The 13,564-nt window shown below is 42.9% G+C and overlaps 1 protein-coding gene across 1 annotated transcript in view; it reads left to right on the top strand.

The window, feature by feature from the left end:
- KLHL29 (kelch like family member 29) overlaps positions 1–13,564 on the top strand; it is a 510,263-nt gene that overhangs the window by 77,949 nt on the left and 418,750 nt on the right. Inside the window, exon 2 of the mRNA XM_067544703.1 lies at positions 5,427–5,534. The gene's annotated coding sequence lies outside the window, so the exon portion shown is untranslated. The remainder of the gene's footprint in view (positions 1–5,426; positions 5,535–13,564) is intronic.

Here is a 13,564-nt window from a genome sequence, read left to right as displayed (position 1 = left end):
TTTTAACCGCCTGTTTCAGGGTGCTGTCCAACACAGGCCACATCACAGAGGGGCAGCACAGTCATCCCACCTCACTTTTCCCTTCAAACTAACTTGCACTCATTCAGGCATTTCAAAATAACGTTCCCTCTCTTGGAGTCTGGTATATTAATCCATAACATAAAATAATCAGTTTAGCATTTCTAGGCACAACCCGTCCTTTCCAAGTCTTGTTTAACACACACCTTCCCATTTTGCAGCAGCAGGCCAAGCAGAATAACGTTGCAGGCTTCTCCCTAGTTTCTCCTGCCATTTGGCTCTTTGCTGAATCCAGCATGGTTCCTTTTAGCTCTGTGATCAAAATGTTCCTGCCTGTGGTGCAGGGTTCTCTACCACCCTCCTTGTAAGGGCAGTGTTTCGTTGTCTGCCCTCATCCTGACTCTCCTGCTGCAAAGTCTTCTTGCTCTCTGCAGGTCTCTGTGACTGTGTGAACACAGAGCCCATCTTACAGAATGCATGGCCTGGCTACCCTCACATGACCCTTGGTTACCTGACTCAGCACAGGCCGAAGATTGGGGGAACGAATAGGTTTGTACTAATTTTGCTTGCTTATCATAGAATCATAGAATATTAGAGTTGGAAGGGACCTCAGGAGGTCATCTAGTCCAACCCCTGCTCAAAGCAGGACTAACCTCAGCTATATCATCCCAACCAGGGCTTTGTCAAGCCTCACCTTAAAAACCTCTAAGGATGGAGATTCCACCACCTCCCTAGGTAACCCATTCCAATGCTTCACCACCCTCCTAGTAAAAAACTTTTTCCTAATGTCCAACTTAGACCTCCCGCCCTGCAACTTGAGACCGTTGCTCCTTGTTCTGTCATCTGCCACCACCGAGAACAGCCTAGCCCCATCCTCCCTGGAACACCCTTTCAGGTAGTTAAAGGCTGCTATCAAATCCCCCCTCACTCTTCTCTTTTGCAGACTAAACAAGCCCAGCTCCCTCAGCCTCTCCTCATAAGTCCTGTGCTCCAGCCCCCTAATCATTTTGGTTGCCCTCCGCTGCACTCTCTCCAACTTGTCCACATCCTTTTTGTAGTGGGGGGCCCAAAACTGGACACAATATTCTAAATGCGGCCTCACCAATGCCGAATAGAGGGGAATAATCACTTCCCGTGACCTGCTGGCAATGCCCCTCCTAATGCAGCCCAATATGCCATTAGCCTTCTTGACAACCAGGGCACACTGCTGACTCATATCCAGCTTTTTATCCACCGTTACCCCCAGGTCCTTCTCTGCAGAGCTGCTGCCCAGCTCGTCGGTCCCCAGTCTATAGCTGTGCATGGGATTCTTCCTTCCTAAGTGGAGGACTCTGCACTTGTCCTTGCTGAACCTCATTAGATTTCTTTTGGCCCAATCCTCCAGTTTGTTTAGGTCACTCTGCATCCTATCCCTACCCTCCAGGGTATCTACCACTCCCCCCAGCTTAGTGTCGTCCGCAAACTTGCTGAGGGTGCAATCTACCCCATCCTCCAGATCATTAATAAAGATGTTGAACAAAACCGGCCCCAGGACCGACCCCTGGGGCACTCCGCTTGTGACCGGTTGCCAGCTAGACATGGAGCCATTGATCACTACTCGTTGAGCCCTATGCTCTAGCCATATAGCTTATAGAGAAGGCCTGAAAAAAGTTTCTCAAGGGCAAAAACATGCATTCTGTTTGTTTTTTACAATGGGTGTTTTAGATCTTTTCTACCCTGGCAGACTCTACGGTGACTGGAGTACCAGTAAAACTTTAATATCTCAGGAAATAGAGGCTGAAAGTTGAGCAGTCAGTGGGGAAGATAGTTAGATTTGAAAAGTCTTTGTTCTTGTTGTTGACACCTGTAATTCCAGCGTCTAACAGCCATTGTAGTGAGAAGGACAATTTTGGTTAAGATTCAGCAGCTCACTGCTTCAATTAAGGGATGAGAAAGCCACCAACATACTGTAAATCTCTGAGACTCTCACCAAATCCTCAAGATTGCCAATAGATTATAATGAAGCATGAAAATTTGGCTTTGAATTTTTTAAGGACATGCAGCTAGTGTAGCTAGTTATTGCTGAGGTGAAGGATTTTGCTCAAAATACTGCATGTTCATTGAAAGCACTAAAATAGACATACCTTCTAGTCTCTAATTTTTTGCATCTGATTATCCTGTCTTTGAGCGCCACATGTCAGAATAGCAGTTCTCTTTAAAATGTTCCCAGAAATTTTTGAATGAAAAGTAAATTTAGAACAAAGAAGAACTTCTCCTTTACATCACGACTGTCATCTGGATGTATTCACTGCTAGAGATAAACATTGTCTGGATGTTGTAATGACCATTAAAAGTGGTTTAGAGTGGCCCCAGGTAAGAAAAGGCTAATCAGACCTTGTGCTTTGGGGGCAGCCTTCTATGGGGATTAACCTCAGTCTTCATCTCCATTTGCAGCATTGCACAAATAGATAGGCATATTAGAGTTTTAACTTTCGTTTAAAGCATCGAGTGTAGGCTGCTTCAGGCAAGATACCAGATTGGACTGACCAATATTCCACTGTGAAATGGTTGGTCTTATTTTCCTAGAGCTGGGCGGCACCCAGAAATAATCTATGGTCCTTGTCTAATATTGATTGTGTGCATGACTTCTAGCAAAATGCTATTTCCCCCACCATCCTTTCCCACCCCCCCTCAATAAGTGCTTTGCTTGCAAAGGATCCTAGTGAGCTTTTGTTGTAATAGTTACTCATTGCATTTGAGTCTGTGTAAAATAGCTTTGTTTATGATCTGATATTTTTAATAGCATATTTCACTGTTTCTGTTTAGACTTAGAAGTGACATCTTTGTTTTTTCCCATTTAAAAGGCAGCATTATCCAGATGCCTGTCAAAGGAGTTGTTGATGTGGCATTTTATGAGTAATCCTTCTGTTTAAGTTTATTTTTGTTTTGTCAGAAATGTTTGCGAAGCACTTGTGAACTCCCTGTGAATATTACTGATGTATGCTCCCTTTTTAAGAAATGATTATCCATGCAGGAATACAGATTGTACAGTCAGTCACATTTCTGGGCCATGCATTGGGAGGGGTGGAGTTTCGATTTTGTCTTCATTGGACCTTATCGAGCATTGGTCATCTTTAAAATCATTTTCTGTCTCACAGCTGGCATAAGTGCTGAGCTTTGTGTCCTCTGAAAGGGGAGAGGATATCAGCCTGCAACACCCAAAGTAATTGGGTATTTGAATGCTAAACTACACTCTGGTCTCTAACATACAAAGATGCTCATGTTCTGAAGTGCCAAACAGTGGCCCATCTAGCTGGTGCCCTATGTCTGAAAAAATAACATATATAAAAAAGGAAGTGACAAGTATGGGGCAGAGAGTTTTAAAAACCCTCTCTCTAATTTGGCTCATACAGGACATGCGTTTTGTTTTAATGGCTTAGAATTTTATGCTAAATCTGCAGTTGCTACTTTTATTCCTAAAGCAATCTGCTGTTGAACCACAACTAAATTTGATAAGATTAAAAATAAAAAAAACCCCAACTCTTTAGAAGTCCTTTTCAAGATTTTTTCCTGCTAGGCATGTAAATAGCAGCCACTTTAAACAACACCCTCTAATCCTGTTTTGTGTTGCCCATATAACAATTTTGCCTGCTCTTTGGAACAGCGGTTGGTAGAAGGGGTGAGCAAGCAGGGATTTGGTCATAAGCCCTTCTTTATACACCATTTCCATTGTGGAGTATTACAGCTTTTCTCACATTTTTTTTCTCTTCCAACTGCCTCTGTCCAGCTGTGCCTGCCATTTTGGTTTCCCTCTTCCCCACCTCCAGCTACCTTTAGGAACAATCCTGCATCTGGCTGTGCTTAGAGCACCACTGAAGTCAACATGGCTCCAGATGGGTGTAAAGCCAATCTGCCTGCATGGAGTCAGTTGCAGATTGGGGCCTTAAACTGCAAGCTGTTTAGGGATTTGAATAGTATTTAGGACAGTGGAGGAAATCTGCAACAACCTCTCCCAAAATTTTGCTTTTTGTTATTGCTTTGCTAATACTGTTCTCTCTAATGGGACATTATACCATGAGGTCTATCAGACCTTAGAACTGATCATCTCTTGCTTAAAACTGTATGTTGCCACATATACCTCTTATAGAGATTGTAATCAGAATTTGTGCCGCTCTCATTAAATTCCATTATAGGAGATATAGCATCACCCTATAGATAAGGCATTGGACGGGGGAGGCCTAAGTGCAGTTCCCTGCTCTAATACTTACTGCTGTGTGACCCCAGGTATGTCACTTCACCTGTCTGTGTTTCTGTTTCCCTTCCCACCCTTCGGCATATCTATTTGAATTGTGAACTCTTCAGGTCAGAGACTGTCTCTTAACGTGTGTTTACACAGATCGTGTCTGAGGCTTCCAGATACAGCTGTAATACAAATAGTTGATGATAATACTCAGTGGGGGACATGGGTGCTCACGTCTCACAAGGTGGAGCCTGGTGACTGTGGTGCAGCTTGTAGGTAGAGCTCCTGAATCATTTTGTACTGACTCGGAATTTACATAAAATGTAAGTCACGTGTGTCTGGCAGTGCAAAGTGAGAAAAAAGCGTAACTTGAGGTGTCTGGAGGAAAGAACCACTGATTGCATTGTTCAAGTGAAGCTACCTGAAAATTGGGAATTAATTTATAGTAACTCTTTTACCTGTCCAAGGATGTCTTGTCACTGTAAAAATTTTTCCCATACAGCCCGAAACTCAAAGTAAAAATGTGAAATCAATACGTAGTGTTATATTCAGTTAAAATAATTGTATTGATTCCCAGATAATGGCAACAGTTCTTTCTTACAGGGCTATATGCCACTTCCTGTCATGAAGATTACTTTTACATATCTTATATCTGAAAGGGAGAACATAGGTATAAAACTACTTTGTTATAATGAATAGTTACTTTGCACTGGGCATTAAATGATACATATATTTTAAAACTGATCTTTACTGCATAGGCATGCTCTGTGCTAACAAAAACTTGCTTCTATAATGTCATATAGCTTTTAAATTGTCTGGGTCCACTTTGTCTTGTGTGTGTGTGCTTGTGTGCTCTATTTTTGTAGCAGTTTATTAAAGAGAAAATTGCCACCACCCCCTGATTTCTCTCCATCTTGATTAAAGTGTTAATACCATGCTACCTTGGATATTGGCCACTCTGCTAAACCCTAAGAATCCACCAGGTTCCTGGCTCTCCACACTTCATGCAGATTTTTGTCACCTCTGGGAGATTAAAGTTCGTCATGCCGATCATGGTGGCATTTAACTTCTCCAGTTGTGGAGTTATTTTTCACTTGTGCTGTGCTCATTGGAAGGCTCTTCTTATTAAATATAGATTACTTCACCTTCAGATAGAAAATAGCCTTTTTTTTTCTTCAACCCTTTCTAGGTAGTCTGGTTTCCCAGAAACCTCCTGCTAAATGTAAGGGTTTGCTGTCCTGCAGTTTACTTACTATATTGCCAGAGATTGAATTTGTCAGATTCTGGAAACCGCAAGGTAAGTGTGCAATTACTTATTTTTTATAACCTATAAAACAGTTTGTTTTCATGACAGCAAGTCTGCCTATAAAATCTTCTCAGTTCTCTCCTTCATGACCTCTTGTCACCTAACAAACACAATTTGGGCCCTGTTGTTTTATCTTTCATTGACGGCGGTAAATCTATACCTGAGCAGATGCAACTTGTATTGTAACGCAGCAATTCAGAAGTGGGGCAGTAGGTGAACACTGATTCTGCAAACACTACCGTGAGTGGTCATATTTGAATTCAGTGAGATGACTCAAAGTAGTACTGCAATGCCAATACTAGGATTTCAGAATCAAGCCCTATGTTATGTAACCTTTACAATAAGAAACTAAACTGGGTGGAAAAATTCTGTGTCTTAATCTATACATGTGCGCACACACACTTTATTATGTATTGCATGCAAAAATATGTTAAACGAATATTATTAAGGTTTCAAAGTTAAGCGCTCAAAGTTAAGAAACACCAGAATTAGGATTCCCTACATTTTTAAACAAAACGAACAAAAAAAAAAAAAAAATAGAGATTTCATCATGTGGCATCCCACATGGATCATCAGCACAGTTGGAAGTTTTAGATCCACTGCACAGACCTCTACTACTTGAGCTAAAGCGGTAAATAATAGCAGTAATTGGTTGTAATCTTCTATGTGGACCAGCACTAGAGGGAGATGAGATTTGCCATGGGGTTTCACAAATACTTGCTGACAGCAGAGGAATGGTGGGACTCTGGAATCTTGGTTCTTGGGCTCTGGAGGTAGGCGATGTGCTTTAATGAATAAAGACTCTTCTGCCTGTTTCCCCCAAGTGTGACCCCTTGTGCCCCTTTGCCCCTAACCAGTCCCGGTCCTAGTCTTCTCTCTTCCCCACCCTGGCTCCTTGTTCCAGTCCCATTCTCTTCACCTAGACAGTTCCTGTCTCCACTCCTCAGGTTTCTTATCCCAGTCCCAGACTTTCCCTCTCCCCTTCCAGACTGTCTTCTTGTCCAGCTATTCCCAGTTCCCTCCATCTCTGATCCTTGTCCCCAGTCTTCTAGTCTAGACATTCCTAATTCCCAGTAACACCTCGCTCAAGTTTCCAATCACTCTTATGCCCATATTCCATGTTCCCAAATGGCTCCCAGTCTCCTCTCATCCAGTTTCAGTGTCCCCACCTTGGCTCCTTCTCGCAGTCTCTTTTCCCGGCTTCCCCCAGCCACCTGCCAGTTCCCTCTCCCGTGAGTCCTTGTCCCCTGCCCCTACCCAGTTCTGCCTCCTGTTCCCTTTGCATTTAAATTAGGCAGCTTCCTTTTCCACTTTGCTGGGTGTCAGTAGTGGGTCACTGAGAGAACAAGAAAGACAGGCCTGCTCTTAGTTTGGGTGCCCGGATCCCGATCTGGGCACTGCTGCAGCAGTAGCCAGGAACTACACTTGCAAGGAAAGTCCTCCTCATCCCTCTGCACCTTGGGCTGGAGCACGCTCAGCCTTCTGCCAAATTTCAAGTCCCTGCTCCAAAGCATGGGGGCGTCACACAAGGTCACTAGGATTTAACATAGACAAAACAATATATTTTTCCCTAGTCTCAGTCTTGGAAATGGATGAACTCTTGACTAAAATTTTCCTAGGGCAGACACCTGGTGTGGAAAATTTTAGCCCAATCTATTAAAGTTTCGCAACCGTTTAAGTAACTGAAAACAGAGTCTAATAATGGGAAGTGTCATCCCATGTTAATACCAGACCTGCCTATAATACATGCACACAAATATGCAAACATATTATATTTCTGAGACCTTAGACCATCCTTAAACAACTGGCTTGCAGCTTCTTAATGTGTATTTTACAAATTAAGAGCCTGATCTCACGTGCACATATCTGTTGGGAGAGTGTGTGTATGTATACATGTTATTAAAATGCTCAGGATAGAGCAGAGAGATTTATACTAGGGAAAAGTTTTACTGGTAAGAGAGATTAAAAATGAAATATGATCATAGCCCATATATATAAATATAACAAATGTATTTGGAAAATAAGCCAGCATTGTGAGTAAGATTTTCACCTGGGATTGCATTCTAGTTGAAATAAAAGTAAATGTTCAACTATACATTTAAAAAGTAGCTCTGAAAATGAACAGGTTGTCTGTTTCTGTTTGTTTTGGTAGGGTGGACACTGGGCCACCATCCAGGGAACAGACCAGTATGGATACTGTGCCAAGCTTGGCCTGAACAGGGGTGTGTCAGCTGATGAAATGGTCCGCAAGGAGAGGAAGTCATCTATGCCTGCCTGCTTTGCTGACCAGCTCATTGGTGGGTGGGGAGGGAGGAAAGAGGGAGCAGTCACTGCTGCAATGCTCCAACAACAACTAGTGTTCTGGCCAGGGTGACTGGAGCTCGTGTGGAAGTACCTTGGCTTGATATGTACAGGGAAGGGGATCAAGGGGGCATACAGGAGTTGGGAGGGAGTCTGAGGAAGTGTGTTAAATAGAGTGAGATGGGAAAGTAAGTTAAGAGGAGGAAAATCTGGCTAAATGAGAGGAATTGGATAGAAATGAGAGGACGACTTAAGAAAATCTGTTTAATGAGGTAAAACGTTTACAGACAAATGAATTTATTTTCTGTCATGGTAATATCACAAGTTAAATTCACTGGGCATGTTGCAGCATAACGCACTTGATATGAAAGTAAAAAGACCTTCCTGTGATGTGCCTTGGATGGTCCTTCACTGGCTACTGAAGTAAAGATTTTGTGAAATTCCTCCATTTGATTGTGGCTATCGGTTCTGATATTTCTGTGCCTGTTACTTGACTATAAGAGAATACTTACGTTTTTGTTAAAGAAAATTAGAATCTATTAATCAAATTGTCATGTGTATATTCGTATAAAGTCTGAAATCTGATGTCATTAATTTCTGGATTACTCCTCGCTTTACTCTGACTTTCATCCAGAATCAGAATTTTTTCTAAGGTATCCCAGTCTGTCTCCTTTTTCCAATATTAATTTTATCCACTGCTGGTAAGTGGGCTGAGACACTTTGGTCTTTCTTACCCATTTTCAGATGTTCTCAGTCTCTATAGCTTCCCTTGAAATACATTTTAATCTGTCTGTCTTTCTTTTCTTTTTTTTTTTTTTTGGGGGGGGGGGGGGGAATTGTTGACAAATCTTGTTCAAGGCATTATAAATCCTGACTATGGTGCAGCATATGGAAACAGCTTCAGTATTCAAAGGGGGCAGTTACGTAAGAACCTTTGGTCTCTGATTCAAACTGACATCAGTTTTTATTATAGGTAGCATTAGAAAAAACAATGTAATTTGAAATGGAGGAAACGAACAAGTGTGAGAACTGTGATGGTAATGCAATTGTTTTAATAGCTGTGGCTCCTCCAGCACAGCAGAATAATTGCTTTGCAGAGTACTTGCTGCCTGACGAAAGTGTGGGGGAGGCATGTAAACTGTAAAGTGAAACTTCAATTGACCTCATGCTATTAGATGCTTGTGTATTCCACCACTGAACTGCGTAGCTATTAGTTGTCTGTTGCAGTGAAAGTCTCAACAGTTGGTCACATCTAATGTAACACTACGTGTAATCTAGGTAAAGAACAATTGACACTATATTGAGGAAAAACAGAAGGGCTACAAGAACGTCTCCATCCTCTGAACCAAAGCCAGAAGTATAAAAACGCTGCTTTTATCTCAGACACAGCCTTGCTGCTTTAAAATGTCTGTGTCTTAGGTGGTTTGAAGCAAAGATTTCAATTTTCATTGGCTCGTTCAGTTGGGCAGAAAAGCAAGTAAAATGAAGTAGAAAAGGGTAGCTATACTGACGTCCCATATCTATAATACCTATAGTAGAACTATAATGTGATATTCCATGGATGCTGATCAGGAGTTGCCTGTGTAAATTCTGTAATGAAAGGGAGACTGTTGCTTGAACAATATGATCCCATTGATTTATGTATTTATATATAAGCTTCTATAGACCATACGCAGTGGCTTGCACTGCGGCTAAGCGCAGGCGTGGGAGTTAGCTCTGAATTCTATTGTCAAGGAAACTGAGGCACACGCTTCTTTTATAACCATTGTGCCTCAGCTTCCTTGTCATTTAAAATGGAGAGTATCCCCCTAATTCACAAGGATGCTGTGAGGCCTCCAGAAAATGTTAAATACTTTTAATTCCTTGGGAAAAAGACACTATGAAAAGGTCAAAATATGTTTGTTTATAGTATGTTTGTTTATAGTATAGTATATACTTGTAGTTGGACATGGGTTCATATGTTATCTCTGCACTGTTAATAGGTTGCTTTTAAACCAGAGAAGTATACTTTCCAATGTTTCGTGTTACCATACAGATTAGATGCTGGTATCTAAGTCACTTGTTAGATGTCAAAGGAAAGACACATGAAGGTTGCTAGGATGCTGCCATTTTACACAGTCAAGGTTTAAGATTAGAAACGAAGCTTGGAAATGTGATTATTTTTTTTAAATTAAGTTCCTTTTACAAGAGCAGTTACAAATATTTTTGTCATCTTTAGTAATAATGAGCTCATTTAGGGTTTGGATGAGTAATAATTATGAATGGAGCATGAGTCACCAGGCCATGATGTTTCCTGGATTGCAGATTTTATTTATTACAAATGAAATTGTTCACCACGGAGGCTATTTTGTGCACGCGTATTATATGGAGTTCTGATGGATAGGTTGTTTGGGTTTTTTTTAAAGTTGACCTTACCCTCAAGGCACTGCACATTTCTATCCTTCTTTCCTAGTTTGCTCTTATACCACACCTGTACTTGCACTCCAACAATGGTACAAACCTCACTTGTTTGTTTGCCTCCTTGCACACAATCGTTGCCATATCTACTCTTACGCTGCCTCTCATTGCTGGACCTGTTTTCTGAGGTGAAGGACCTCCTGGTCTCTTTGCCAGACTCAGTTCTGCTACAGTGCATTGAGGAACTCAATCTCTCAGAAATGGATTTTGGGATGGATGGGGGAAAAGTTGGCAATTGCTTTATATGTTTAATGGGTCGCGGGAATTACAAATGTATATTAAAAATTGTATCCTTCTCCTGTGACTCTTCGTATCTCACTTGTCTTCTTAGGCCCTTACTCAGGGTATGTCTACACTGTGGAGTGAAGTTGATTTATTTTAAATCAACATTCACCTGTTGGATTTTAGAAGTTGGACGAGCGTGATCACACCACACTCATTGTGTTGGGGAATTGTGTCCCCAGTAGCTCTGCTTGGGTTGACAATCAAAGCAATGCACCATAGTAGCTATCCCACAGAGCAACTAGCCACAGAGGCTTTTGGGAAGATTGTCGTCCTCCCATGATGCAACGTACTCCCCCCTCTCCTTTCTTGTCCCAGTCCAAAACAAACAGACGATCTCCTTTTCGTGCCATTTTTTCAAACCCTTCAGTCTCTGCTGCACGCACGCCATTGCCTGAGAGGAATGAAGCCTGCTCAGCTCTGCACTATTTTTGTGAGCATCACAAACATCTCATGACTTATTCTGCAGTATTTTCAGGGGCGAGACAGGAGCCGCAGTGCTGAAAAATGCGATGTTACAGAAGCTGCCTTGCTACGAAACAAATCCCGTTTGCTGCAGGCTGTCGTGCACCGTCTGCAGTCGGTGGAGCACCACTTTTGGTCCCAGGAAACAAGCACTGACTGGTGAGATCGCATTGTTATGAAGGTGTGGGATGATGAGCAGTGGCTGCAGAACTTTCAAATGTGAAAGGCCACTTTCTTCGAACTTTGTAGAGAGCTCTCCTCAGCCCTGAAACGCATGAATACTTGCTTGAAACCAGCTCTTACAGTGGAGAAGAGAGTGGCCATCACTCTGTGGAAACTGGCAACCCCAGACTGCTACCATTCAGTTGGGAATCAATTCGGAGTCAGTAAATCCGCTGTGGAAGCAGCTGTGACACAAGTGTGCCGGCCATTAATAGATTTCTGCTAAAAAGGGTAGTGACTTTCGGAAATGTGCTGGACATAGTGGAAGGCTTTGCCGCAATGGGGTTCCGAAACTGTGACGGGGCGATAGATGGCATGCATATCACTATCTTAGCACTGGACCACCTTGCCACAGAGTACGTAAACCAAAAGGGATACTTCTCAGTGGTGTTGCAGACCCTTGTGGATCACAGGGGACACTTCACCATCAATATGGGGTGGTCTGGAGAGGTGCATGACGTGCGCATCTTTAGGAACTCAAGTCTATTCAAAAAGATGCAGGCGGGCACTTTCTTCCCTAACCATAAAATAAATATTAGCGATGTTGAAATGCCAATGGTGATCTTGAGGGATCCTTCCTACCCCTTGCTCCCCTGGCTAATGAAGCCCTAACCCGGGCACTTGGACAGCAAGAAGGAGCCTATTAATGATAGGCTCAGCAAGTGCAGAATGGTGGTGGAATGTGCATTTGGACGTTTAAAAGTGCGCCGGAGAAGTCTGCTCACTAGGTTAGACCTCAGTGAAAAAAACATTCCAATAGTTATCTCTGCCTGCTGTGTGCTCTATAATGTCTGTGATACAAAGGGGGAGAAGTTCCCATTGGGTTGAGTTGTGGAGACAGATAGGCTGGCCGCAAATTTTGAGCAGCCAGATGCCACTGCAACACTAAGAGCCAATCGCAGAGCACTGCGCCTCAGGGAAACCTTGAAAAACCGCTTTTGCAACGAGACACAACAGTAATGTGCATTGCGTATCTGTGCTGTGCTTCCACTTTGCATCCCCTACCCATCCCCCACCACACCTGTTCCCCCACACCCACCGTTCCAGTTCCCTCCTCCTTCCCCCTCCCTTTATTCCCTTCTTATCAGTAAAAAACAGTAATGAAATGTGAAGCAGTATGTTTTTCCCCCAAACTTTCACCCTCCCCCTCTGATCCATTCCCCCCGCACTTTTCCCTCCCTTTATTCCATTTTTATCAATCCATAAATAAATAAAAAGCAATGAATTGGAAAGCAGTACTTTCTATATTGGTGATCCTTCACAGAGGGGGGAAATGGAATATAATGGAATTTTCCACATGCATTTTGTGGAGCCAGGGATACAGAGTCCATTTTGGCTGTGCACACAGGAAAGAATCACACATCCCCACTCCTTAAAGGGGCCATCGCCTCTTTCTGCTCACCTCAGTTGGCAATGAGTGCAGCACGTACTGCACCTTGCTCAACCTCCTCCTAGACTGCTTTGGGTTGGGGGCTAGGAAAGACTGCGTTAGCTCAGAGTTTTGCAGGAGCTGCAGAAGGAGTCTGTCTTGCTGAGGAGCTTCCTGAAGCTCAACCAGATGCCTCAACATGTCTGACTGATCACACTTTACATGCAGCATCTCTTCTTGTGTTGAACGCTCATATTCCTGTGCTGCCTTCCTATTGTCTATGGCCATGTTCAGTTTGTCAGATCATGAAATCCTCCATGCTCTTAGCTCTGTGTCAATAGCCGTGGAGGCGTTCATTAGCTCATTAAACATATCATCCCTGGTTGTTGTTTTTTTTTTTTTGCTTTCTTATCTGCGACAGGCGCTCTGCAGGAGTATGAGATGGTGTGTTGAAGGCCACGTTGTCCACTATGAGGGAAGCAAAGCACAAGGTACCCATTGTTAATTCATCCCATGGATGAAAAGCAATGTTACAATGTAAAAATAAGTCCCCTGAACATTCCCAAGGGAAGGCTACAACCGCATTCCATTGCCTGACTACTGCAGCGGTTGGAGTGCCAATCCAGCCATGGTAAGTAAGGGGCAAGTGCATCCGTGTTAGTGAAATCCCTGGGGCCCATGCTGCACAAATCCATGCTCCCTAGAGGCACTTGGAAGAGAGGAAGGCAATCAGGATCAGTCAGCATGGATTCATCAAGGGCAAGTCATGTCTGACCAACCTGATTTCCTTCTATGATGAGGTGACTGGCTCTGTGGGTATGGGGAAAGTGGTGGACATGATATACTTTGACTTTAGCAAAGTTTTTAATACAGTCTCCCACAGTATTCTTATTAGCAAGTTAAAGAAGTTTGCGTTGGATGACTG

Source organism: Emydura macquarii, unplaced genomic scaffold (assembly GCF_026122565.2).
Source record: "Emydura macquarii macquarii isolate MOO-44397 ecotype Brisbane River unplaced genomic scaffold, CSIRO-AGI_Emac_v2 contig_1027, whole genome shotgun sequence".
NCBI lineage: Eukaryota > Metazoa > Chordata > Testudines > Chelidae > Emydura > Emydura macquarii.
Note: the sequence above shows the minus strand (reverse complement) of the source record. Positions and strands in the feature narration are given on the sequence as shown.